The following is a 27,438-nucleotide window of genomic DNA, read 5'->3' on the forward strand; positions in this document are numbered from 1 at the left end:
ACTCTTTCAGCTCAAATGTTGCATGTGGGGAAGAGGTTGTTTAATGTACAATGGACAGTTAGTTTCTAATCTCTGGGTGTTTTATCCATGTGGTTCACTTGGTTGTTTGGCATTTTTTTTGTGTGGAAGAAATATCATGCCTGAAAATGTCAGGAAAGACTAGGCATGATATGACATACTTAATAAATAAATAATATGGAATGAAGGAAAGTGAGAAAGAAGTCAATGCTTAGTAGTTCAATTTTGAACCTGGGTGTGTATCTGTGAATAGGCAAGAAACTGTGACAGAGTCTGGTGTATAACTGAACTGTGAGGCCTCTGTGACAGGAACTTTGCTTGATCAACTTTGGGATTTCTTTCATTTTATTCAATAGCCAGTGCACACAAAGCAAACTGGGTATTTCATGAAATGCTGCATCTGGAAAAAGTAGTAGTCTTGAATGTTTCCCCAACCATCTATTGTGAGCAAAGAGCTAAAAGAATACAAGAATATTAAATTGAATGTATTCTGTAGTTGAAGATTTTGTAAACATCTGTACTTCATAGGTTGTTAGATGGTCCATGGAGAGTATTACCACTTGAGTCAAGGCAATACATTTTTACTGGAAAACATAGGTTCCTATTTTTTTAAAATAATAAATTAAATGCTATTTTTATAGATTGGGTAGTTTTTTAACCCCTGACAAATCTCAGTTTAACCAATTTACCAGAGAGAATCTTTTTTTCTCTCCTCTGTTAGTTCTTTACCTTCTGTGTCTCTTTCAGAGATGATGAACTTAACATTGAGTACAAGCTCATTCAGAACTTGAACTCATTACATTTATGACATGATTAAGCAAAAGAAAAAAAAAGAAAAGTAGCTGAGCAGCCCCATTGCCTTACACAGTGGGGATGTTTCAGGAGCATTGAATGTAAACATGATGAGACTGTAAAGGCCTCCTAGAGGTGCTGGAATCCAATAATACTGGGTAAATCTCTATGACTTGAAAATGGTTTACACCAAATTACATTATAATTTTAAAAGAATCACCTGTCACTCTCACAGTCTATAATGATGCATTTCTGAAGACCCCTGGTAGCCAGCTTTATGATTTGCCACACCACCTTCTAACATGGCATTATTGCTGAAGGAGTCATCATGTTATAAGATAATGAGGTGCCAACCTCATCAAGTTAAACTCTCATGCATCACCATCTTTGGGAGATGATGAAGGCCTTTAAAAGCTTCTCCATGTGACCTTGGAAGAACTACCTTGTGCTTTTTTATATCCAAATTTCTGTGAACACTCTGAAACCTTTCTGAGGACAGTTTCAACAACTGCTTACATATATTACTGCAACAGACTAGGCAGAGCTGTAAAGATGTATTTTCTTCTCAGGTTCTATCACAGCAGGTGTCACCTGTAGGAAAGCTCTTCAAAAATAAAATGGCATAATGAAGGAAAGGGGCAGGGCAGGGGGGGGAGAAGATTTACATAATTACACAGAACAATCAGCTAATCTTGGTGATAGGTAGAATTTGGATTTAAGCCAAATTGTAGACCAGAAACAGCTTTAGGATGCTGGCAGGTCATGTCTTCTGTCAGTAGAGGAGAGATAACAATAACATTCTTTTTGTTAATGTTCCTCTGCAGTCCTGCCCTAGGCTGGGTGCTAGAGATGATATTAAACTGCTCAAGATGCAGGTGAGTGGAGAAACTGCTCCTGATTTCTGAGGCTCCCTTCTCTCTCACCCTAGGTGTGCAACTTGTGGAGAAATCTGTCAGAGTAACACTGTGCTTGAATTTGAGATATGGAAGTTGAAGGTTTCTTTTAAAAGGGCAAGAGGTATTGGAGACCTGTAAAATGACTATAGGGTTACAATTCTCCAGCTATTTTTCTTCTATGATTTGACAAGCTAGCTGACATTAAGGTAGAAGTGTTATTTATGAGATGAGCTAAGTATATTGCTACCCATCTGAAAGAAAGGTAGCCCCAAAATAAGGATGATATTATGCCAAATGCAAGCCCTGTATATTATGATGGCTGCTGAAAAGAAAATCCAAGGAAGGGGGGAAATTTTTCATAGTGTATATTATCAACAAACAGATCTAATGCACTTTGAGTACAGCTTTTACCCTTTGTACAAAATAAGTAATAAAGTGAAAAATGAAGAACCACAGACCCATCAGCCTCCTGGCTAAAGCATGTCATGTCTCACTTTCACCAAAGTAAGTGGTACAACTCATTAATGGTATTTATTTCAACCAAAAGAACCAGTGGACTTAGGGTCAGGTTCTCCAGTTACTTTTATGTGAGGAGTAAAATACTCTTTTCAAAAGTTTGAAGACACCTATTTTGGCAATCCCTGGAAATAGCTTCTCTGCTAAGATGTGCTGTGATTTATATGAATTAGTATCAGTCTGTCTGTGAAATTAAATACTACTAGTCCCAAGATAATCTGGAAACTTTTGTTCTTAATTTTCTTTTGATAGGTGTAGTGAGTACATTTGAAAGTGGAACAGTCATGCAGGTTTTTCACAGAAAGTACAGGTACTGATTTTTCTCTCCTTTAGTCCTTAGTGCTTTTTTTGCCTCTTCTTGTAATAAAAGGTGGCAGTTTCCTTCCTCCATCAAATATATTGTGTATCTGTCTTTCAGGTGAGTTATGCCATGTTTACATAGGCAAATGTGTGGAGAATAACCATCTTCAGTCCTGCTTTTCCAGTAGTGAGTATTTGAAGAATCTTTTAGAAGGAAAACTTTTCATAGCTGCATATTTAATAACAACCTATACGGAGATTTATCATGTTTGGATGCATTTGGGTTTTTTGCTATTGTGGTTGGCTTGTTGTTGGCTTATTTTTTTTGAGGGATAGGGATCCAGTGAAGATACAACTGACAGTGACACCCTTGAGAGGGTCATAAAAATACACCACTCTATTTCTCAGAGCAGGGAAAAATAACTGAAATTGTAGTTCTGAACCACATTGCAGAGACCTAATGTTGTGTTGCAAGACTTTGTTCAACAGCAGGTTTTTAATTAGGAGCTGGAATACTTTGAAAGTCTGAAAGGTGAATTTTGTGTTAGTGGAAGATATATCAGGGAGTTTTATTATTAGCTTGACTCTGACCCTCATTGGCATATAGAGTTCTTGTGTGGCTATTTAAGAAAACCATGGTAAAATTGCATGTTTGGCATTCAGATAATATAGAATCATCAAGGTTGGAAAAGACCTTCAAGATCATCAAGTCCAACCACCTGCCCTACAACCCCCAACCACTAAACCACCTCCTGAAGCACCACGTCCACCCATTTCTTGAACACCTCCAGGGATGGTGGTTTCACCACCCCCTGGGCAGCCTGTTCCAATGCCTCACCACTCATTCTGTGAAGAAATTTTTCCTAATACCCAACCTGAAGCTCCCCTGCTGCAACTTGACCCTGTTTCCTCTTGCCCTATTGCTGGTCACTAGGGAGAAGAGGCCAACACCCCCCCACGACCCCCCCACAACCTCCTTTCAGGTAGCTGTAGCAATGAGGTCTCCTCTCAGCCTCCTCTTCTCCAGGCTGAACAGCCCCACCTCCCTCAGCCTCTCCTCATAAGGCTCCAGACACTTAGTTTCTTCTTCACATATTTCCTAGTAGTGTTGTTTTATTGTCCGTATCGTTAAGCAAATTGCACAATGTTGTATCACACCAAGTGATGAAGTCTGACATTTTAAGATATTCCAGTTTTCCAAACCCATGCTTATATGAGCAAGCAGAAACACTCTCAAAAGTCCTTGCAGTGATGCTTCTCTTTCTTGGAAGATCAGCCATTAAGTTCAGGCTATGTCTTTCATTTCCATTTTAAATAGTGGAAGTTGGAGGGTTTTTCTTGTAGGTTTTCATGTAGCATTTTCAAGGTCAGAAATCATTATAAACACTTGGGTCATATTTTTTTTTAAATTAAACTTCATGCATAAATCAAAAAAAGCTGGAGAAACCTTGAGCTAAATCTAGCCAAAAGCTAGATTTTAGTCCTGTTACCAATTCTGATTATAAAATAAGGGGCTTGAAGAACTTGCAAGAAGTCAGTGAGTTTGTCCTTTTGGTCCAGGGCAGGATCAGCTTTTCTAATGTATTTTTGACAAATGTTTATTGAGCCTCAGTCCTTAAATACTGGCATTGGGATTTCTCTGCATTCCAGTAAAGAGACTGGCTCCTCAAGTACCTCACTTATATGCAATGCAACAAAGAGCTGTTATGATTAGCATAGCAACAACCTCATATCCTCCCAAACCTCTTATTAATTCACCGAGCTGATCTTTTTGAGTTATACAAGATACTCAGAAATGTAGGTTACATTGCAATATTCCTAAACAGAAACTTCAAAATGTATTTTATGCCAGTCAGCATTATATACTTGAGTAGGAAGGAAACTGGTGCCGAATGCCTGATTTTCTAGGCAGAAGTCTGGTATTTTCTTGTAGCTGAAGGTAGAAACTCTTTCTACCCCTGTTTGTGAGCTACTCACCAAGGGGAAAGACTATCCCAGCTCAAATGATTAAATAACTTTAGAGTAGTAAGTCTGAGAACCTTACAGCTCATTGCAAAACGTTTTGTGAACAGAAATTATTATGTTTCTGAAAAAAATAAAACCCTTCCTTTGCTCTTTATGACCCCACACCAAAAAAAACCCCACAACAGCAGGAGAGTAGCATTGATAAGTTGCTGTGGAAATTGAAATGAATAACCTAGGGACGGATTAGAACTCCTCCTGAAGAGTGCTTCAGCTTCTGCTCTCTGCTGGCAGATGCAGCTGGGAAAGAAATGTTCTTTTTGAAACCTTTGTGAAAATGGCAGATTTCAAATAATCTGTAATTACCTAAAATGTCATGATCTAACACGTGTTTTCTGCAGTTTTCATAGCAAAGGGCAGACATCTCCACCCTAGAAGAGCAAACACATTCAGTCAAGAAAGAAATGCTATCTGCAAGTTATACTTCAATTATAGTTCTGTGTTGTGAGAAAGTTTTCCACCAGAAGGATTTAATTTTTGATACTTTTAGAAATATCCTCTGAATAGTGAGTGTGAGGTTTTTATACAAAGGAGAGAGTTTATTACCAGCAAGGAGTTAGCAAATACAAATACTTCTGCCACTGATAGCAAAGAGAACTCATCTGTTGTCACTCATTTTTCTATAAACACCACAGAAACACAGATTTCTTTACAAAGCAGTTAGCCAAATGCAGGTTAATCTCTACTAAAATAAAAGGGGGTGGGGCTTGAGTTTTTGTTTATTTTTGTTTTTATAAACTCCCTGTGTACAAAGGCCTTTCTGAAGCTGTTACATTCTGTAGAATGAATTACTATTTCATGGTCTTTGTATAGAAACAAATTAAAATTACTCTGAATACCACTCCTGAATATTTAAATTCATAAAGCTTTGAACAATCACCTGCCAAAGTGGGTAGAAAGGACTAGAAGGGAAAAAAAGGAGGAAAAAAAAAGTCTCAAGTGAAGAGGGGATCCAGCAGCTTGCACAGAGAGCTAAGACAATGAAAGTCAAGTTGAATTTGTGGCTTGAATTCAAATAAGATATTTTTGTGTTACTCGCCAAGTGGTCATCAGTATAGGAGTGTTTGCACTCATTTTGCAGTCCTGAAAGGTTTGTGAAATAGAGAAGAGGCCAACACCCCCCCACGACCCCCCCACAACCTCCTTTCAGGTAGCTGTAGCAATGAGGTCTCCTCTCAGCCTCCTCTTCTCCAGGCTGAACAGCCCCACCTCCCTCAGCCTCTCCTCATAAGGCTCCAGACACTTAGTTTCTTCTTCACATATTTCCTAGTAGTGTTGTTTTATTGTCCGTATCGTTAAGCAAATTGCACAATGTTGTATCACACCAAGTGATGAAGTCTGACATTTTAAGATATTCCAGTTTTCCAAACCCATGCTTATATGAGCAAGCAGAAACACTCTCAAAAGTCCTTGCAGTGATGCTTCTCTTTCTTGGAAGATCAGCCATTAAGTTCAGGCTATGTCTTTCATTTCCATTTTAAATAGTGGAAGTTGGAGGGTTTTTCTTGTAGGTTTTCATGTAGCATTTTCAAGGTCAGAAATCATTATAAACACTTGGGTCATATTTTTTTTTAAATTAAACTTCATGCATAAATCAAAAAAAGCTGGAGAAACCTTGAGCTAAATCTAGCCAAAAGCTAGATTTTAGTCCTGTTACCAATTCTGATTATAAAATAAGGGGCTTGAAGAACTTGCAAGAAGTCAGTGAGTTTGTCCTTTTGGTCCAGGGCAGGATCAGCTTTTCTAATGTATTTTTGACAAATGTTTATTGAGCCTCAGTCCTTAAATACTGGCATTGGGATTTCTCTGCATTCCAGTAAAGAGACTGGCTCCTCAAGTACCTCACTTATATGCAATGCAACAAAGAGCTGTTATGATTAGCATAGCAACAACCTCATATCCTCCCAAACCTCTTATTAATTCACCGAGCTGATCTTTTTGAGTTATACAAGATACTCAGAAATGTAGGTTACATTGCAATATTCCTAAACAGAAACTTCAAAATGTATTTTATGCCAGTCAGCATTATATACTTGAGTAGGAAGGAAACTGGTGCCGAATGCCTGATTTTCTAGGCAGAAGTCTGGTATTTTCTTGTAGCTGAAGGTAGAAACTCTTTCTACCCCTGTTTGTGAGCTACTCACCAAGGGGAAAGACTATCCCAGCTCAAATGATTAAATAACTTTAGAGTAGTAAGTCTGAGAACCTTACAGCTCATTGCAAAACGTTTTGTGAACAGAAATTATTATGTTTCTGAAAAAAATAAAACCCTTCCTTTGCTCTTTATGACCCCACACCAAAAAAAACCCCACAACAGCAGGAGAGTAGCATTGATAAGTTGCTGTGGAAATTGAAATGAATAACCTAGGGACGGATTAGAACTCCTCCTGAAGAGTGCTTCAGCTTCTGCTCTCTGCTGGCAGATGCAGCTGGGAAAGAAATGTTCTTTTTGAAACCTTTGTGAAAATGGCAGATTTCAAATAATCTGTAATTACCTAAAATGTCATGATCTAACACGTGTTTTCTGCAGTTTTCATAGCAAAGGGCAGACATCTCCACCCTAGAAGAGCAAACACATTCAGTCAAGAAAGAAATGCTATCTGCAAGTTATACTTCAATTATAGTTCTGTGTTGTGAGAAAGTTTTCCACCAGAAGGATTTAATTTTTGATACTTTTAGAAATATCCTCTGAATAGTGAGTGTGAGGTTTTTATACAAAGGAGAGAGTTTATTACCAGCAAGGAGTTAGCAAATACAAATACTTCTGCCACTGATAGCAAAGAGAACTCATCTGTTGTCACTCATTTTTCTATAAACACCACAGAAACACAGATTTCTTTACAAAGCAGTTAGCCAAATGCAGGTTAATCTCTACTAAAATAAAAGGGGGTGGGGCTTGAGTTTTTGTTTATTTTTGTTTTTATAAACTCCCTGTGTACAAAGGCCTTTCTGAAGCTGTTACATTCTGTAGAATGAATTACTATTTCATGGTCTTTGTATAGAAACAAATTAAAATTACTCTGAATACCACTCCTGAATATTTAAATTCATAAAGCTTTGAACAATCACCTGCCAAAGTGGGTAGAAAGGACTAGAAGGGAAAAAAAGGAGGAAAAAAAAAGTCTCAAGTGAAGAGGGGATCCAGCAGCTTGCACAGAGAGCTAAGACAATGAAAGTCAAGTTGAATTTGTGGCTTGAATTCAAATAAGATATTTTTGTGTTACTCGCCAAGTGGTCATCAGTATAGGAGTGTTTGCACTCATTTTGCAGTCCTGAAAGGTTTGTGAAATAGATTACTTAAAAATGACTCAGCAATGATATTTTTCATTTACCTGAAATCCAACAGGGGCTTTTCATATGGCAGAAGGAACTAACATCCATCAGGGCCACAGGTGCAGCACTAACTTGTAGGTTATCTAATGAATCTTTGCTAATACTTTCTCTAAGGGTTTGGTAGCCTTGGAAGGTTTCAGTGCAGAACTTATTCTTCTTGTGAGATACAGGGAGATAACAGCACTGTTTCAGAGAAATAATTGTACATCTAGCCCTCTCATGGCTATTTGGACATTTGGAAGTGTGCAGTTTAATGGAAACATATAATCTCTGTTTCTGCAAACAAGTGTGTGTTAAGCTCACATTCTAGATTTGGTCCTTTTGCTTCAAACTGGAGTGAGGAACCTGTTATAAAACACCTGTAAGAGCTGTCTGGTATATAACATAATTTGTTACAGAACAGAGAGAGGAAAAAAGGGAGGTTTATGGTGGAGAACTGTATCAATAAGTGCTTTGGTTTCAATCACAAGTGCATCACTTTTTTATTTCTTCATATAAGGTGATAATGAAGAGTGATGACCTCATGTCTAGACCTAAGCTTTTAACTTGGTTGCAGCTCTGGGGGCTTTAATGTTTCCCAAAAAGCAATCAATCAAGTGCCAAAAACTGTCTGGCTAATTACCTCTGAGACTTTCTAAAACTCTCCATTATTTTCTCATAGAAATGTAGTATTTATAAATTGCTTAGTTTGTGCTCCAACAGTGTTATGGCCTATTCTCCTCTCCACATTCTTTGCTTCTCCTCTGCTTGTGGAAGTGTTAATGTTGTGAATCTCAGCATTTGACAGTGTTTCTTTCTATCTGAGATTACTGTCATTGTTTCCTCCTGAATATTTCTAGAAAAAAACCCCCTATTTATATCATGATATAAGACTAACAAGAATATCCAAGTTGTGAGTATCTTGAGGAGGGAACCTAAGAAAGTGCAACTGATGAACACCTAGTCACCCAAAGACCTGGTGTCAGTCAGCACTAGTGAGATGAATAGCTACAATGATTTATTTGATCAAATCTGGGATTTCTTTGAATTACCTATTAACACAGAAGACAGTGGTGATTCAAACAGAGCAACATATGATAAAGGGACCTCTGGAGGTCTTGTAGGTCAGCCTGCTGCTTCAAGTAGAGCAGACCTAAGTGCTGGATCAGGAAGCTCAGGGCTTTATTTGGGCAACCTATCCCAACACTCAATCATTGTCAGAGTGAGGAGTTTTTTGCCTCAAGTCCCTATTTACCTGCTCAATAACTACCTGCAATTGAGGTAGCAGGGACTTTCCATGCAAAGATCTCTGTAAGAGGCCAAATACTTGTAGCTGTGTCCTTAAGGATGAGCTACAAAAGATGCTGTTTAATATCTTGGGGTTTGGTCCAAACACTTGAATTTATTGGCCTTTTTTTCTAGTACCTTCAAGCACTTTTGCATCCCAGAGAGAGAATATTTGCAAATGTCTCTGTCTTGACCAAAATGAAAATGCATAATAAAACCCCCTGGCTGTAAATATATGAGGCTAAGCTTCACTCAGCTCATTTTGGGAGCTAGTAGCTATTCTGTAAACAACATCATTTTTAGGAGAACAGATAAATGGCAAGCCTAAAATTTCAATCTTGAAGTGGAGCTCACACTTGCAAAGTCTGACCAGCACCACCAGTTATGAGAAACTGTTTGTCTAGAAAGCGATTATGGACCAAGAGAAAGCACTGCTAAGAAGCTTCCATTGCAGAGAGAGAATCAAAGCAAGGCAAAAATGAAACTAAGATCAAAGCATCCAAGGGAAACCCATCGTTCTGTCAGGCTAGCCAGACAGCATGCAAGGAGACCCCAGAGCTGAGCTAAGTGTACAAGAGAGCATCAGATATTAAAGCAGTCAAAGTGTAATTTTCACATTGTTGATAAGAAAAACTCTCCAAAATATAGTGAAATAATCCTGAGCTGAAAACCATCACACAGAAAGGAAAAAATGCCAAAAAAGGAACTTCATTTTCTCAAAGGGTAGCATCCACTGACACAAATATATGAGAAGGAGCTAAGTGTCTCCTTTGATACCAAAATGTGCCAGCACAACATGTGCCAGTCGAAGGGGCAGCAGGTAAAAGGGAAGACAATGTTCCAAACAGAGAGCTGGTTGACACTGGCATCCCTGGCTCCTCCCAGACTGCAACCCAGGATCTCCATTAGAATTATGTTTTTTCCTCTTCCATACTTAGGGAGAATCTGTGTAAGTGACGCAAAAACATATATAAAACCAGAGAGTAAGGGCATATGTTAATCTCAAGCACTACTATAGCTGTGCTCTATAGCCACATAACAAAAGCATGTGTAAGACAATGAATATGTAAAGAGTTTATAGTGTGCATCTAGGAAGTCTTGATATAAATCATTAATGTGCTACAAGGTGGAAGAGAGTCTCTATAGGAGATTTAATGTGACATCTGAGAACATAGAGTTTCTGATTGCTCAATTGCAAAACCCAGTGTTCCAACCTGTTGGACTCTTAATTCCCTTTCAAACAGAAAAGTATTTTGAAATGTCAGGACATTTTATAGAACTACTCTAGGAAGAAATACTTACATTTTTATGCAGGTACTAGCTGCTTCTTCCTGTTTATGAGTTTTAAATATTCAGCTGTTTGTCAAACTACTGGGCTGTACAATTGCATCTACTTTTATTTTTATTTTTTTTAACCAAAAGAATATTTACTGGACTGGGGTCTCAGAGCTGAATGTCTGTGTAGTCCTGCAAAGATTAAACATTAAACTGTCATAGGATAATTCAGATTGGAAGAGAACCAAGAAGGAGATTTTATATATATATATATATCCCAAACTCTTACTGTGAATACTTAGTGTCTGCATTTTCTTCTCAGCTTAAATATTAGTGGGAAAAATCTCATATTTCTGCTTTATATTTTTTTCAAACTCAACATTGTTCTACACAAACCATTCTGAAATAATAGCAATGACTGCTAAAAAAAAACCCCTAGGCTTCTTTTTGTGTTAATACAGTTAATATATGGAATATTTTTTTGTGACAGTGAAACTTAAAATGATGAAAAGTTTGAAGCTTATCATTAATTTAAATACAATGAAGTAAATGCACAGTATGGGATCATATGAGGAAATTTTTTTCTGGAGAAACTGAAGTATAACTCCACTGTTCTCAGAACATCAACAAAATCAGGAAATTATTGCAACTGGCATTTATAATAAGCACCAATAATGGTTGATGTATGAGATAATTATGATGCTTTGCAAGAAAATCTAATAAATCCCAGAACAGTTACTCTGTAAAACCTATTTTTATGGAAATGAGGGTATGAATATCACACCCATTAGAGCAAGAGGGCTATACAGGCAACTCTGACAGCCTCAATCAAAAGCAGTGTCCACTCCTGGAAAGTAATTGTTTCTGAAGCATTGCATGCACAAAATAGCAGGTGTTCCCTTTTCTGAAATGAGTTGTTTAATATTAAAATATGAAAATCATATTGATTTGCACAGCTTGATGAACTTCTACAAGAGACATGCACCTGTTTTGACACAGAGGTTAAAGGACTGAATAAATTGTGGGGGATGTTGTTTAATATTTCCAGAATGAATAATGTACTAAGAGTTTTAGTTTGAGCTAAACTTCTGATAGATGTAGCAACCCAAGGGCAACCACAGCTCTGGCTACATGTGGGTGTATTACATATGAGTTATAATAAGCAACACCCTAACTTTAATTCCACTGTTCAATTGGAAGATCCTCATTGTTTTTAGAAGAGGTTAGTAAACTGTCATTATGTCTGAGTTATGCAGCCCAAGGATGCAAAGCTCATTCTCTGCCTTTGACTTAAAATTCTTCTATGGATATGAAAAGCAAAAGACAGAATATCCCCTAGAGAGCTGACAGCTGATGATTGTGAGAATAACCTGTCATTGCTAATCTTGGTTTTAAAATGTGTCTTGAATGCTTCAGGTCCTTTTTTGCCTGGGAATGCACTTCAAGTTTTCATCTCTAAAAGATGATAGAAAGCTATTAATATGACTTTATGCTCGTCTTAGTTCCCCAAGGACAAGCTTTCAGTATTACATATCTAAGACAGGCATCTATAATCCATTTTGCATCAACTAGAGCTGCATTTGCACATTTGCAAGAGTTCTATCCAGTAGGTAGCTTAATGCAGATGCCTAATTTTAAGTACTGCAGCAGTTTTAAAAAACACCCTCATTGTCAAAATGTCACATAAACATGTGCTTAACTTTGGACATCAGGTTCCTCTGAGAGCAAGGAGTACTTTCTGGAGTCAATCTATTTAGAAACTTTGAAATTACTGTTGGGTTCATAGTAGCTACAATGGCAGATTAGTGACAGTTCTCAAAACTGAGATTTATCTAATTCACCTGATCTGCTTCTATCCCCAGTATGTTAGGATTTCTGTAAAGATGAGTGCAAAATACCCTGCAAGAAAGAAAACTGGCAGAGAGAAGAACAGCAAGCAATCTGCTTGTTGTGTTAATAGAAATGCCACTAGAAACAAACTTCTCTCACACTTTCAACTAAGACTCTGGTTGATTCCAACTGCAATTTAAGCTCAGATTTCAACGTGTTTTCTTCCTCTTTAAATTTTTATTTTTTCAATTCAGCCATCTCTCATTTCTTATCCACACAGTTGCCTCAGGTGTCCTGGCCTCCCTGACATTGTAGCAACATTTTTGTCCTATCAAAGAAAGAAGTAGAATCATAAAACATAATGTGGAACTTTAATAAATCTTTGAATAAGAGTTTCGGGTTTTGACTCAGAGAAGCTGGGAAACTCTCTTCACTCAGGTCTTGAAGGCATTAATTTCCTTTGAGTCAATTCTCTAAGCCTTTTGTTAGAGCTCCTCTTCTGTGCCTGCTTCTTTAAGGAAAGACATTGCCAAATGAGAAAAGATATGAATGTTGGAGGAGCCATGTGACTACCACATGAAAAGAAGATGATGGGATATATTTTATCTAGATTGAGAAGCATCTGCCAAGTACATCTCAGAGGAGCTGTCTGTTAAGAAGAGCTTCGAATAAGTTGTTTACCCCATTTAATATCAACAGAAACTCTACTTTTGGATTGATTTCCTCCATCTATATTCTCAGCTGGGAAAGCACAAAAAGATTTTAGAGATAAACATGAAAATATTATGGAGTGATGCAGCAACTGAAGGAAATATTAGGCTTGTATTAGGAAGAGTATCAAATTCTTTGCTGGCCTGTTTTTATGCTCTCCTGGTATTTTTCCTACACAGTACTTATAATTAGAGAGAAGGATTAGAGTCTGGATACAAAGCCTGTTGCTACTACTGAGAATTTTTTTTCTCCACAGTGTTGAAATCCAGCCCACAAATACAGCTTGATCCATGAAGGGTAATAAAGACCCCAGCTGTGTTTGGGTTTGGAGGGGGGGATTATCTCTTTGCTTTGGATTTGCTGTGGGCCTTTTCCTCCCTGCCCCACTGATAACGTAGGTTCCCACTTCCTCAAAAATATGAACATCTGTTGACAGATCAATCCAATTAGGCACCTGCTTAACCATCTAGATAAACTGAGGCCTCAGTTCATAGTAGGAGCCACTAAGGGTATGTGAGAAAAAATTAAAGCTGAAGCATTCTGAAGAGCAATATCCTGCTATTAACATCATGTCAGAGCAGAAAATATTGATGAGAGCCCAATAAAATAAACGGAGTTTCTTACTTTTTAATTTCTTCGTTAGATTTTTAATTTATTTAAATTCAAAGGGTTTAACTATTTTTTTTCCCTTCAAGAACCTTTTGAAAAGTTCATAGAACCACTACAGAATTGGAAGAGTTTGGTGGATGCTACAGCATACATTAACTCCAAGATGTTATTTTAGCATGAACAGCCTTTAAAACTTAATCACCCAGCCAGCACGCATTCCTAATTGATCTCTCCCTCCAGGACTGCTACATTTTCTTGACCTTTTAATAACTGATGGCTTTAGAGAAAAGATTGTTCAGATAGCTCCTTAAAAGTCTGACAAAGATCTGAGGTGTATTTGCAAGATCTGAAGCAGACACACCTAAAGCAAATTGTGGCCTTGTGGAATTCTGATCTCCTTCTTCTTCCCACATGTTGCAGCAGCCCTTCCAAGAACAGAAGCTGGAGATTGGCTGAATTGTTCCACATTTGAGGAAAGACATTGGTCATTCTCAATGTGTGAGTGTGGGTTGTTTAGTTTAAGTACTTTAAAGATAAAATAAAGTCTGTATCTGTTTCAAGTTCAGGTGTCTAGAGCTGCTAAACACACATGCAGGAACAAATAGATGTCAAAGTCTTTTTCTCCTCCTGTCTGCTTTCAAACTGTTGAGTTCTGAATCTTTTCTTCAACAGTTTAAATAGATGTCAAAACAAATAGATGTTGAGTTCTGAATCTTTTCTTCAACAGTTTGTAAATTGATGCTATTTTTTTTCTTTAATGTCTTCTTTTAGATTGATTTAATTAGCTTCATTCTTTGATTAGGTTATTCTCACACTGTGTATTCTAAAAAATACATAGCCTTAACTCTTTTTTTTTAAATTTATGTAAGTTTAAAAAATGACTTCATCAAAGTTGCTGTTGCTTCTGCCAGCAGTGATGTGGCCCCACGAGTGGTGGTTAGACAGGTTAGGATTGTCCACTTTATTTTTGCTTGTGTACCCAAGGACAGCTGTCTCTTCTAGCAGCCAGTCGTGCAGGTAACCATAGTCCAACTGGTTGAAGCTTCTTGCTTAAGTGGTTGTAGTATTGACAAGTTTGTGTCCTGCTGTGTCTCAGACAGATTCTTTTCACCTTTCTTGGAAATACAAAAGCCCATGGACTGACATGATGAAAATGTGGGCTGAGTTTTGAACTAGGAAAGGATTTTCTGATGAGCTCAGTGGTAACTATGGTGCTTCGTTGTGGAAGTTTGATGCCTCTTCCATATGTTGCATCTGCTTTCTATGTTGCAGAAAGAATAATTAGTTTATAATTGCACTTTGTTTTCGTCTGGAAAAAAATTGAGTAAGTGCACTTGCCAGAAAAAAAAGCTGCATGACCTATTCCTCTTTGTAACAAATGTAGACAAGTTTCATATTCTCTATGACAGCAGTTTCCATGCTTTATAGTTTCAAGGCTGTGCACGTGATGCAGAAGCTCAGTACTTCTGAAGTGAAGATCTGTTTGTGAGATGTTCCTCAAGTGTGTGCTGTCCCAGAAGTACCACTCTTGACCCAACTCTGACAGCTGATAAAAGCTGAGGGAACAAACTGATGCTCGACTGGGTAAGTCACGTTTAGTACTGAACTAGACATGAGCTTCTGAAGTCTGGTGAGAAAGTGTAGGAATGAAACTGTGAAGTGACCCCAAAGAAATTGATTGATTGATTGATTGATTGGTCTCCTATTGAAATATATAACAAGCCTCAAAGGATTTTATAAATAGTTTTAGCCATCAGTTTATAACAGAAATTTGTTCACTGGTTTCAGATGGGCTTAGACATGGGAAAGATTGTATTAAAATATAGAGAACATTGAAAAAGAAGCCTGGAGAGGACAGTAAAGATCAGTCAATTCTTGCAGCAAAATTATTCCTTGAACTGCATTGGTGTCCTGAGGCTCCTGGAAAACAGAATGTGTGTTTGGTGCAATTGAAAAAAAAACACATATTGAGAGGCATTGATTTTTTTTTATTTTTTTTTTAATGTTACTATGATAAGCTAGAATGAGTTTTATCTTTTGCATAGAATAAAATGCTTAAGGATGGACGTCCTGAGGCTCCTGGAAAACAGAATGTGTATTTGGTGCAATTGAAAAAAAAAACATATTGAGAGGCATTGATTTTTTTAAATTTTTTTTTTAATGTTACTATAATAAACTAGAATGAGTTTTACCTTTTGCATAGAATAAAATGCTTAAGGATGGAGACATGTCTGTTTTGTCCTGTTGGACACAAGTTCATACTGCACAGCATCCTATGTTTTGAACTTCAGTCTCAATTCTTCAAGCTTCTTGTGACCAGTGCCAGTGCATCCACTCTGAAAAATGAACTTGAAGAAATCCTACTGTAATATTTATGTTCAATTTTGCAAAATGTATCCTGAGGAGTGAATGGAGAAATTACAGTCCAGAAGAGGTGATAAATATAAAACAGCATATAAAACACAGTTCAATGACCTCAAGAAGTCATTGTTTAAAAGGTCATGTTGCTCAAGAGCAAAACTAACTTGAGTACAATGTTAATTATGTGATTCCTCTTGGAAGACTGTGATTTTGTTTGTTTCATTGTGATATTCATACAGTTTTGCATAAGCTGGAGGTAAACAGGTATTCAGTTGGAACTAGAAGACAGGATATTAGAGTAGTTTAATTGGAAGGAATTAAAGATAGGAGAAGTCTTTCAAGAGAACAGAAGATAAATAATGAAAGATCTTGGACTTACTCTTGATTAATGAATAAAAATAAAATCAATTTTACAATAGCCTAAAGCTAATGGTAAATGTTAATAATAAGCAGGGCCAAATCATTTCAAGAACAACTAATGGGGAGGGAGGAAGAAGTTCAAAATCTTCCATATCCACTGCAAGGTTGGAAGGAGTATCAGTTATATGATTTGTTTCAGTTGGCTTGCCTGACAGCTCAGTCACCAGCTTGGAACTGAAATCCATTATTGGGACTAATCTGAGGCAGAAGCAACATTTGGAAGTTCAGCAGCAACAACAAGCCCCAGTTTTACATTTAAGAAAAGCAAAGTATCATGAGGAAGGGCAAAAGTTACCCATGAAGGTACAGAAAGGATGACTGATGCCATTCTGAGCTGTCAAATAGGCAAGTAAAAAGGCACTTAAGCGACAGTAAACTCAGCTGCTGAAAGGAAAACCTAAGTAAAAGTGAAAGCTCAATAAGTAAACATATAGCTGCTCTTTGAAATGACTTGTGGATAACTGAATACAGCACCATAGGCACAGGGACAAAGTGTCTTCATGGCATATAGAAATGCAGCAGTTAATGTGCTTAGCTACTACTGAGATACTATTTATCTAGAGTTTAATTACCTCTGAGATTGTATTGAAAATGCTAACAAAGATTTGATTGTTGGTTTCCCACTCTTTTCCTGCTTGAGCAAGCTTTGCATTTGTGCAGTGAGCAAACCTCTACCTCTGGGTAGATGGTGCAATGGTGCTGGAACAAAATTTAAAACTACTTAAAATTATATCCTGCCTAACCAGGAAACAGCTGCACGTGATCTCACAGTTCTTCCACATATTTCCCAGGAAGATTTCAGATTCCTGTGACACAAGCTATACACAATGAATTTACTCTGTGTTTGAATTACATTCACAATGCTGTAGTCATTTATTTTGACAACACAGTCATCACAAAGCAACAGGGCGTGTAAATTCTTTGCTCCAAGGGCAAGGGATTGAATGTCTGACTTCCCTTCTGAAAATGGAGCTGAATAAAACACCCAAAAGGTGACAGTTTTATCAGCTTAAGTGAAGAAGCAGTGCCTGGAGTGCTGAGAACTTCATGAGAAGTTTTAATGTTGTTTTACTTTGCCAAGAGAATGAGCCCTTTGGAAACTGCTGAATACATGAAATCAATAAACAAAACAAACAGTTTGGTAAAGCCTTGATCAGATGTTGTATACTTGTAACCCAACAAGAAATACTATTCCATTTTTGTGTCTCCACAAGTTATTTTCACTAAATTACAGAACACTTCTAAATGATTCAGAGAAAATGGTATTTGACTGGACTAACCACTCACCAATTGGTTGTCTAATTATCCAAAAACTTTAAAGGTTCCTGAAGAAGTTTATTAACTGCAAACCATCCTGACTGTGACAAAACTAAGACAAAATAGAGACAGCATTAGTCCTGGTCTGGCCCAATATTTAGCTCACAAGGACAGTTAAGCAGGAATCCAACACTTCTGTCTCTAGAATGCAGGTAACTGGTGTATATAATCCCCTGGGATGCAGTTGGATTAAGAAATGTGATTCAAATTCAGACCCCTGATGTAGAGTAAAATTCTAATCTCTTAGGGATTCACTTGGCTCTTTGGGGGATTTATGCTATTGAGGAAAAAATGAGAACCCCATCCAAAAACCTTACCTGTGTTGGTGTCAGGTGCAGAGTTGTTTGTCCTTGAAACTTCCACACAAACTATTCTTCTAGTCTTGCATGACTGCTTTCATCCCCATTCAGTCTGCAAAGTTTCTGACAGTTGATATCTTAAGACAAAGGTAGATTCATCAATTATTTTGGTTGTAAAAAAAGCAGAACTTGATCAAGAGCCTTCAAAGATGAAGCTCAAGAACTTCACACATTTTAAAAGCCAAATTTTCTAAACCCAAGTGTATAAAAGGCCTTAGATATTAAAGAAATGGCAATGGTTACACCAAAGCAGAGTTGTGTTTTCTTGTACATCAAATAGCATTGCTAATTATTTCATCTGAAAAGTACTTTCTTTTGATGAGATTTTTCAGAACAAAAGTTTTCTTAAGTATAATAATTTGTATACATAATACATCTTAGGAGGAAAGACAGATCACAAAGTGATGGAGGCAACTTAAGCTTCATCAACTTATGCAGGAACAGAGAGTGGGAGATGCTGAGATATGAAACAGAATTGGAAATTACACCAGAAGAACAGTTGGCCTATTTTCCTCTCTTTACAATACATAATTACTTTCTAGTGCATCTGTGTATTCTATGGTGTCCACTTTTATATTCTTCCCTCTTTAGAGACATGAAATCTCATCTGCCTTCCAAGGAAGTCCGGGGCAAAACCTGTGCTAGTTCACTGGGAGCAGAAGACAGCCCATGCTTTCCTCTTCCTCACGGAAAACGCGTTGGGATTATTTGCCATGTCTGTAGTTCAAAAGCCTTGTTCAGAAGACTATTCCCATTTTGTCAAGTGAAAAGTTTTCCAGTGAGTTCAGTCATGAATTATATAACTGAAGAAACTGTCTATGAAAAGCTGCATTTGAATCACTAAAGCATTTTAATCCTGTTTCTTTGAGATAGTCAAATGGTTGTGTCTTTACATGGCTTTATTTATAGCTCTGCTTTATCTTTTGACCTGACTGACCACTGGTCTGGTAAAGATTTGTGGCACTTTTCATGTCACAAAAAAAGAAATACTGCATCTTCTCAAATTTAAGTGTGTTAATGAGGAAATAGAATAGAGTTTTAATCTTATTACTAAGTTATTTGTGAAGTTTTGTGGCAATCTGCACTTTGGTTTGCATCTTTCAAACACAGACTTCCTCCCTTTGCTTATATATAAATATTGTTGTATATAATCTCTCCTAAATTTTTGTACATCACAAACTATCAGATTTGGATTGTGAGGAGAAGAGTGATTTGAGTAGCTGTTACTGATTTAGGTACAAGTCGTGTCATACATCAGCCTCCTGGAAAAGACACATGATGGAATTTCATCTGGAGTTACCAGCTTCATTGCCACTGTATGTGTTATTCTTATGTACTTATTATTTCTCTTCACAAATTCATGTTTATGTCTAATCTTTATACTTGATCACATTCCTAACATCATAAGCCATAACATTTGTTTTAATGTATAAATATGAAATCTCTTCCTTCAGACACCCTGTCTAGGATGTTTTACAATCCAGCATAATTTAAAATATATTTTAGAGTTACAGAGTAAGTAATTAGCAAGGATTAAAAAAATGAATCATCTCTTTGAGCAATCTTGCTTTTAATTTAAAAAATCTATTTTAGTAGAAGAAGTGTTGGTTAATTCACTTAGAACAAAAGGCCAGATGCTCAAAGGTTCCCAATACTGTTCTCACAGGAACTATCAAATATTGCAAGTGATAATTGGATAAAAAAAGTTTATATGTTCTACACTTCTGAAGGGTCATTAAGAGATAAGTGATACAGAGATAATAGGCAGAATCAGTTGACTTATCACATCTTGACTCCTGAGGGGACCCGAGGTGTGGGGCTCTAGAAACAACACACTGTTTAGTTTGTGTGACTGTGGGCCATGAATTCACAAAATGAGGAGGCCAAATTGAGTCATGAATTCACAAAATGAGGAGGACAAATTCCCATCTCTGTGCTATCAAGGTGAAGCTGGACTATCCCAGCTGGCTGCAATGGAATGACTCTGATGGGACAGCACAGGAATGAAGAAGAGATTTTGGTTAGGTGACAGGATTTTTTTTGGCACACTGATGCACTTAGAGAGAAAATGATTCCAACAGAGAAAGGTGAGGAGGCTTTGGTCCTCACTTCCACCAGCTGGTTCAGCCACTGAGGGGTGAGGATCATCACAGCCAAAAGACATTCCAGCAGGACCAACATCCTGTAAAACTGCTTATATATATATATATATATGTATAAAAGATGCGTATACATACAGGACAAAATTTTTACTGTGTATAGATTAATGGAATTTAGCTATTGGCTTCCATAAGAGCAGATGACAAGCACTTTTCATGGTACCTACACACTTTTTATCCTTCCAGAATAATGTGAGGAAAGAAAACTGGACATTTTATCTTGTGAGCAGCACTGAAACAACCAGAACAGTAACGGGACACTGGGGAGCACATCCCAAACTGCTCTAGGGATCCTCCCTCTCCTCAGATCCACTTGGAAACATGAGCAAACTTCAGCTGAGATACTGATTTTCATGGAATCATAGAATGGTTTGGGTTGGAAGGGACCTTTAAAGGTAATCCAGTCCAACCCCCCTGCAGTGAGCAGGGACATCTTCAACGAGATCAAGTTGCTCAGAACCCTGTCCAACTTGGCCTTGAACGTTTGCAGGGATGGGGCATCTACTACCTCTCTGGGTACCCTATTCCAGTGTTTCACCACTCTCATTTAAAAAAATTCTTCCTTACATCTGGTCTAAATGTACCCTCTTTTAGTTCAAAACCATCACCTCTTGTTTTTCACTTCAGGCCCAATGTAGTGGATGTTTTGCTGGAGTGGCCACCTGAAGACTGAACACCTGAGATTGCAGCAGTGTCTGTGACCTTAAGCATGTAAGTATTTTCAGGGTAGGTAGTGAACAAAATTGTCATTGCAAATGGTAATGATATAGTCTGAAGTACACATAGTATACATAGATCTCACCAATACAGATCACTAAACACTAACAATAACAATAATCAGGGGAAAAAACCCAACACCACTAAATGGAAAAACTGCATTTATTCTTTACTTAGACCTCTTAAACCTCAATGGGAATGATTGGGAGTAAATGAAATCAGAATATGACCCACAGTCTCTGAGGGAAATTGCTTCCCACGTTGACATGTGTGGTTGGGTATTCAGAAGAAATTATATGCACTGGAAATATAACTGATTGTTTCAAAAGAACCTTGTAAATTTGAATTCAAAGATTAAAATTGTTAAGAGACAAGTTATACCCTAGGCCAGTCAGTGTAGTTCCTGTTGGCATCATATTCACCCCTAGCAACAGGACTCTTCAGTATTCCATTCCATAGCGGTCTTTTGCTAATTATTTTTATTAAAATGGTATTAGCAAGGAACTGCATGTTTCACAACATGTGGTCTTTCTAGGACTTTAAAAAAATTACTGTATTCTACTTGTCTTAAATCTTTAAAAAAATTATTTTGACATTTCAAACATTTTTCTTGGCTGTTTTCTGTAAGATTTCTCCCACCCTTGCACAACTTTTGGCATGGGGTGACATGCATGTCAAGGACTGGGAACACAGTTGATGCTGGTTGTGATGAAGAATCTCAGTAGCATTGCTGTTTTTTTTTTACTTCCCTTTCCCCCTCTTTCTATTATACATATTACCTACCTTTTGATTATGACAGAGGAATAGACAATCTGACCAATCAGACTATGGAAAAAAAACACCTTGGCTGATATGAAGCTGTATGATTCAGAACAGGTTATGATGTTTTTTTTAAATTGACATCCTTTATGGCAACTATGTAATCAGAAAAATCCATCAAGTTTATTTATAAACAGCAGTCTAAATTCTGAAGTTTAATTTTGAAGGAGAAAAATCTACAAAAGCAGAAATTTCAGGAATAATCTTCTGAAAGTGACTCTGGGTGCATGGAGAGGATATGAGTAAGAAATGTCAAGGTGTTCCAGGGGGCTAGGCACTTTGTATAGATCCTTTGCAGCGTTAGAGCTGCCCATGAACCATTTCTTATGCTCAGAATATGTATGTAGAAGTAGAAGTGGATGAGAAGGGCAGATCTGGGAATCCAAGGCTGCCTTTGCCTCTGGTGGGCACTCTGCAATCTGTAGTGGATGATTTCTCAGGTGAACAGGGTAATCCAAGATCCCCCAGCAAGCACAGAGCCCAAAGTCCTTTCCCTGCACTTCTGCAGGCCCTTGGCACTAAATTACTCCCCATTGTGCTTTGCTCACATAAGGTCTTTCTAAGAAAATCTTGAGTTCATAAATGACATGCCATTTTAATATTTTTTTTTTTTCCCCAGATATCTTTATATGTGGGGTACATTGACTCTGAAAAACCTATTTCATTTTAAATGAAGAAAAATTAGAAAGCAGTAAAGTCTGGCATATTAACAGACAGTAGGAAAGTCTGGACCAGATGAAGGAAGAGGATGAATACCACTTCAAACCAGTAGGCAGGCATGTTCTTGATTATTAATGAAGAACTTATTTTTCTAATTGAGCATCTGGCTTCTCCAAGGGAAAATGTCAGATGAAGAAAGTGATGGAAGTGAGTGAGTGTGATCCTTATCACTTGTCACACAGAACAGGTGCTCAGGCACTCTTGAGTTATTCTTGGTTTTTACTCCTACCAGCAGATTTTGTCAGGTGGGCTGCTGTGTGTATTTGGGGTATTTCCCATAGTTCTTCATCTTCTCCTCATGACTAGAAATATGTTTCTGGTAGGAACAGGTTGTAAGCAAAAAAGAGCAGTCTAAGAGATCTTTAAAATGTCAATGTGTGTTCAAGATAACAGCTGGAGTGTCAGCAGTGCCTGCTCCTGATGGTGGTTTGAACAGAGGGAAGGGAAAGGCCGCCCTGCTTTTGTGACAGATGCCAAACGTATCAGTGATGCCTAAAGAGCAAACCTGGTGTCTGATAACAGGGATGAGACAGGGCTTAGCAGATTACCTGCAGTATCTTTATTTCCTATTTAGGGCAGTTTTATTTTCACAATGCAGGGATGGATGTAACTGCAGGAGAGGAAGAAAAAAGCTGCTTGCCCTTTTGCAGCAGTGAGCTGATCAACAGGCAGGCAGCAACAGCCACAGTGTTCCTTCATGTGGATCTTGTGCTGGTGTGACTCTGGGTTCCATGTATTGTCATGGAGTTAGGTACATCTTACTGAACAGAATTTAAAAAATGTAATTGCATGAGAGAAAACAAATTTAAACATTAGCTGCAGAACCTTTTGCAGTTTCCAACAGAGAAGCTAGATGGGGGAGACTGTCAATTTGATCTTGGTTATGATAGGGATTCATAATAGAACTGGAACTCCTGAGTGTTTCCTGGAGTTAGCCAGATTTTCTGAAGCATGCAGTTCCTGGCTGAAATAAAAGTAGATTTTGCAAAGAATTTTAAAATAAAGAGTTGCAGTATCTTTTCAACAGTTAAAAGGAGATGTTTTAGTGCAGCCCTCCTTTTGCCCTCCCCACAACAAATCTGGTGCCTGTGTTTGAGACACAGAAATAGATTCAGCGCTTCATTTACAGAGAAATTCAGTCTTCCTTTTTCTTGCTGAGCAACATCACTCTGATTTACATTTTCAGCACTATGTAGACCAGACATCTTTAGTTTCTAATGAAGAACATAAAACTATTTTGCGTGGGTGTCATCTATCAGATTTTGAGAGGTGCTGCTGCCATGATTACCTGGTACTGCTTGGCTCCTGTGACCTCAACAGGCAAAACAGCATCTCATTATTTTCCCTTAATTGTTCAATTAAGTCTATGGTCACTTGGTTCCATCAGGGCAGCAGAGAGAAGCCAGATTGCAAAGGCAGCCCTGTATCTTAATGACATAAAGGATGAAGTACTTTTTCTTCTCCAACTGTAAAGTCCTATTTACAAACACAGTTCAATGTTTAGGTATTTCTGAAAGCAGTAAAAGCATTTTTTTTTTCAGTTCCATTCTTCCCAAACATGACAATCTTGTTTCCATAAGCACTGTTTGAATTTACAGACCAATAAACCTTGAAAGAAAATTCATAAGACTCCATGTGTTGCAAGCTCCAATGGTGCCAAACTTTAAAAGTTGGAATAACACTAAATGAAGAATGAATGTCAGTATTCTAATGCAAGTTTGGAGCTGATTAGCATCACTGGTTTTAATAATATTAATACCAACAATGTTGTTATCTGTGTTATATGCAGACTAACTTTTTTTTTATTATTATTTGGTTGTAGTTTTGTGTAAAATCAGAATCTCTTCAGGTTCCTCCATAGCAGAACACTTGATCAGAACCCTCCTTTCTCTTGCATTCTTTTTCAGTGCAATTCCTGAGAGAACACTCCTGAGAAAGGAAGAGATTTTGTTTAAAACTGTATAAAGGTAAGGATTTTATAATTGATTCATTCCTGATTTTTCTTAAACTTCTTGTTTGAAGTAAATATTTCAAAGCACTAAGAAGTGAGATGCACAATTTGTCTGTGTGACAGATTCAGTATAAGCTTTTAAGAAACATTTTTCACTAGTTAAGTACAACTTAAAAACGTCTGCAGTTTTATCACCTTTTATCACCTTGATCAATTCTTTCTTTATGCATCAAACATTATGAGAATGAACTTGATTTCAAATTTTGTCATACAAAAACAATGTCTAACATGACTGACTTTATACAGTCATTGTAAAAGAAACATTCTAAGTTATTTACAATTTTGTTGCATTTAAGAAGAAATTCATCACTGCCTGAACCAACAGAAATAGGCTGGGCTTCACCTCTGAGTAGCAAATTGTTTTACCTCAATTACTTATAATTATGAGTCATGACATCAGCCTAAGAGTTTAATGTCACTATTTAATCACATGTTGATGGTATCTACTAAACAGCATTATGACTCAGTTTATCACTGTTTTATTATTTATCCTACAAGGATAATACTAATCAAAAAGTCCAATGAAACACGACAGATAAGTTGAGGTCATTTATGCTTTTTTTATATCTTCTAACTACCAATGAAATTGCACTTTTAAATAGCAGGAGTTCTCTGCTTTCTTTAGAGATAAAACTTGTTTGTATTCAAAATATAGTTGGTCAATATTAGCCTAAATGTATAGAAGTATGGAAGCATAGCTTAGTCAAATATTTTAAATCAAATATATTTGGGAAAGAGGCTGGAAAATGGTGAAGGTAAGAATGGGATTTATAGTTGTACAAATAAAAAGTGACAAAAAGCATTAAACAGCATATATGTAAAACAAATTACTTTGTAAAACAAAGTAATGAGTCAACCTGGTGAATGAGAGATAATCAGTAGTGGAGTAACTTGTAGGTAACCCCTTGAGACAAAACTTTATTAATTCAAATGTTTAGTATCTAAATTGCCTTGTTAAGCAGAATGGAAAATTAATTTAAAAAATGAAAGCAGTCATGACATTTAACTCTATTCAAGCTGAAAATGGGGTGAATGAATCAGACATTTTAGGAAGAAAAGAAGAGGAAAAAGTTTGATACTAATCAGGCAAAAATGAAGTAGAGATATAATGTTTTCAGTACTCTTGATTATTTCCAAAGTGATCCACCTCATCAGGACTCTACCTTTTGTAGCTTGTCTCAGTCTCTATTTAATGGCTTAATCACAGGAAAATAACCTTTCCATTTTCTTAATTTTCTGCTTCATTTCCTGATCATCTTCAACAAGGCAGGGTTGTGAAAAACATTATCATGGAACTATAACATCAAGCATTGTAGAGAAAATTTTCAGACCCAGAAATGTACATTTTTCCCTTCATCATAGGCCCATATGCACTTTTATCTTAATTTTAACAGGATCTATGATCTGCTTTCTTCTGCTGTCTTGAAATGCTTAATGTATTTAATGTAGGCTTCCTAAATACAGTCTTTTGGATAAAAAGCTGCTGGAGATGCTGAGGAATGTTTGTATGGTAGGCTGATATTTTAAGTCTATTTTCTATCCATATTTTCTCTGTTTGCATTTACTGTTGTTTTAGAGGAAATAACCAAGAGAAAATGACAATCACTGCCATGTGTGCCTGATGAAGTAGGCATTGGAGATGAAAATGATTTGGGAAAACCACAGGTTAGGTCAGAACTTGGGTTTTGTTCAAAAGTTAAACAAAGAAGAGGAGATACTGATGTTTCACATGTACATATTTTGAGGCCTTTGAGTGTGACCAGTGAGGATGAGTGTGGGTTTTAGGGTTATTTTGTTTGGGTTATTTGTTTGTTGGTTGTTTGGTTGGTTTTTTTAACTGAACTAGCTTTAGATCCCAGGTCCTGTCTGTGAATAGTCAGAGGAAAATACCTTCCATCATCCAAGTGGCTATTTAAGCCTTGGTGGAAATGGCTGGGCATGACACTAGTATGTCATGTATCATCAGTAAACAGAGGGTAAGCTTCAGTGTGCCATGTATTTTTGTCATATGAAACTTTTTATTTATTCTTTTTTTTTTTTTTTTTTTTTTTTTTTTAAATAAGCCTTGTATTTCTAGAGATGTAGTTGGGTTCCCTAAAGAAATATCAACTCCTGATTGGCTTCATGTTGATAGATATTTTTCTAGGAATTCAATATCAAGCTGACTGTTCAAAATTTGAGAGGAAAAAAAAGGTAACACAGCACATTCCTTTGGTCACAGGGAAACCTTCTGGGAAAGTCTGAGAGATGAAAACCCGTGGACACTATTTCTCTATGATTAATAGGTCAGTGAAGAGCTGCAATTTCAAGCTGCATTTCTAACCATTCAGGCAATCTTTTTCATTGAAGATGAATATTCAGCTGCAGGCTGAAGTTTCACTGCACATTTTTGGATGTTAGCCTGTAGACAAGTAGTTTATTTTTAAGTTGCTGAGATCAATGGCACTTTAATGATAATGACAGCTAATTCTGAACTCATTTTTGCAACTGCATTTGATTTTACATTTGCGTTTGCAAGGAAATGCAATTGCATTTCTTTCAGTGACATGCCAGCAAAAAAAATACTGTTGTAGCACTTGCAAACAATCCATAATGAATAATTCACTAGGTGAGTTCAGAGTCTGTTCCTCAACATGGAATCATCATGAGTCGATTATGGTTTCCTTGAACGTATTCATCATTACACTGAACTTGGGTGAGTTGTTTCCCATTGTGGATTAACTGTCAGCAATTAACTACATGCCTGATTCTTGCTGTTTAGCATTCGAGGTGTGTTAATCTGTGGTGATAGGCTTTTGTTGGGTGCTTCTTTTTCTGCATGTCTCCACAGGGATCAGTTGGAAGATGGCATGGAGAAAAGTTTCATAAACAAATATGGAACTTTTGTGAGTCACAAAGATGTTTTTTTTCAAAAGAAAGTGTTTCCCTCTTTGCTAGAGCAGAGCCAGAGATTTGTTATGTGAAATAGAGAAGATTAATATTTTCTG

This window comes from Chaetura pelagica, unplaced genomic scaffold (assembly GCF_000747805.2).
Source record: "Chaetura pelagica isolate M959 unplaced genomic scaffold, ChaPel_1.0 scaffold341, whole genome shotgun sequence".
Taxonomy (NCBI): Eukaryota; Metazoa; Chordata; class Aves; order Apodiformes; family Apodidae; genus Chaetura; species Chaetura pelagica.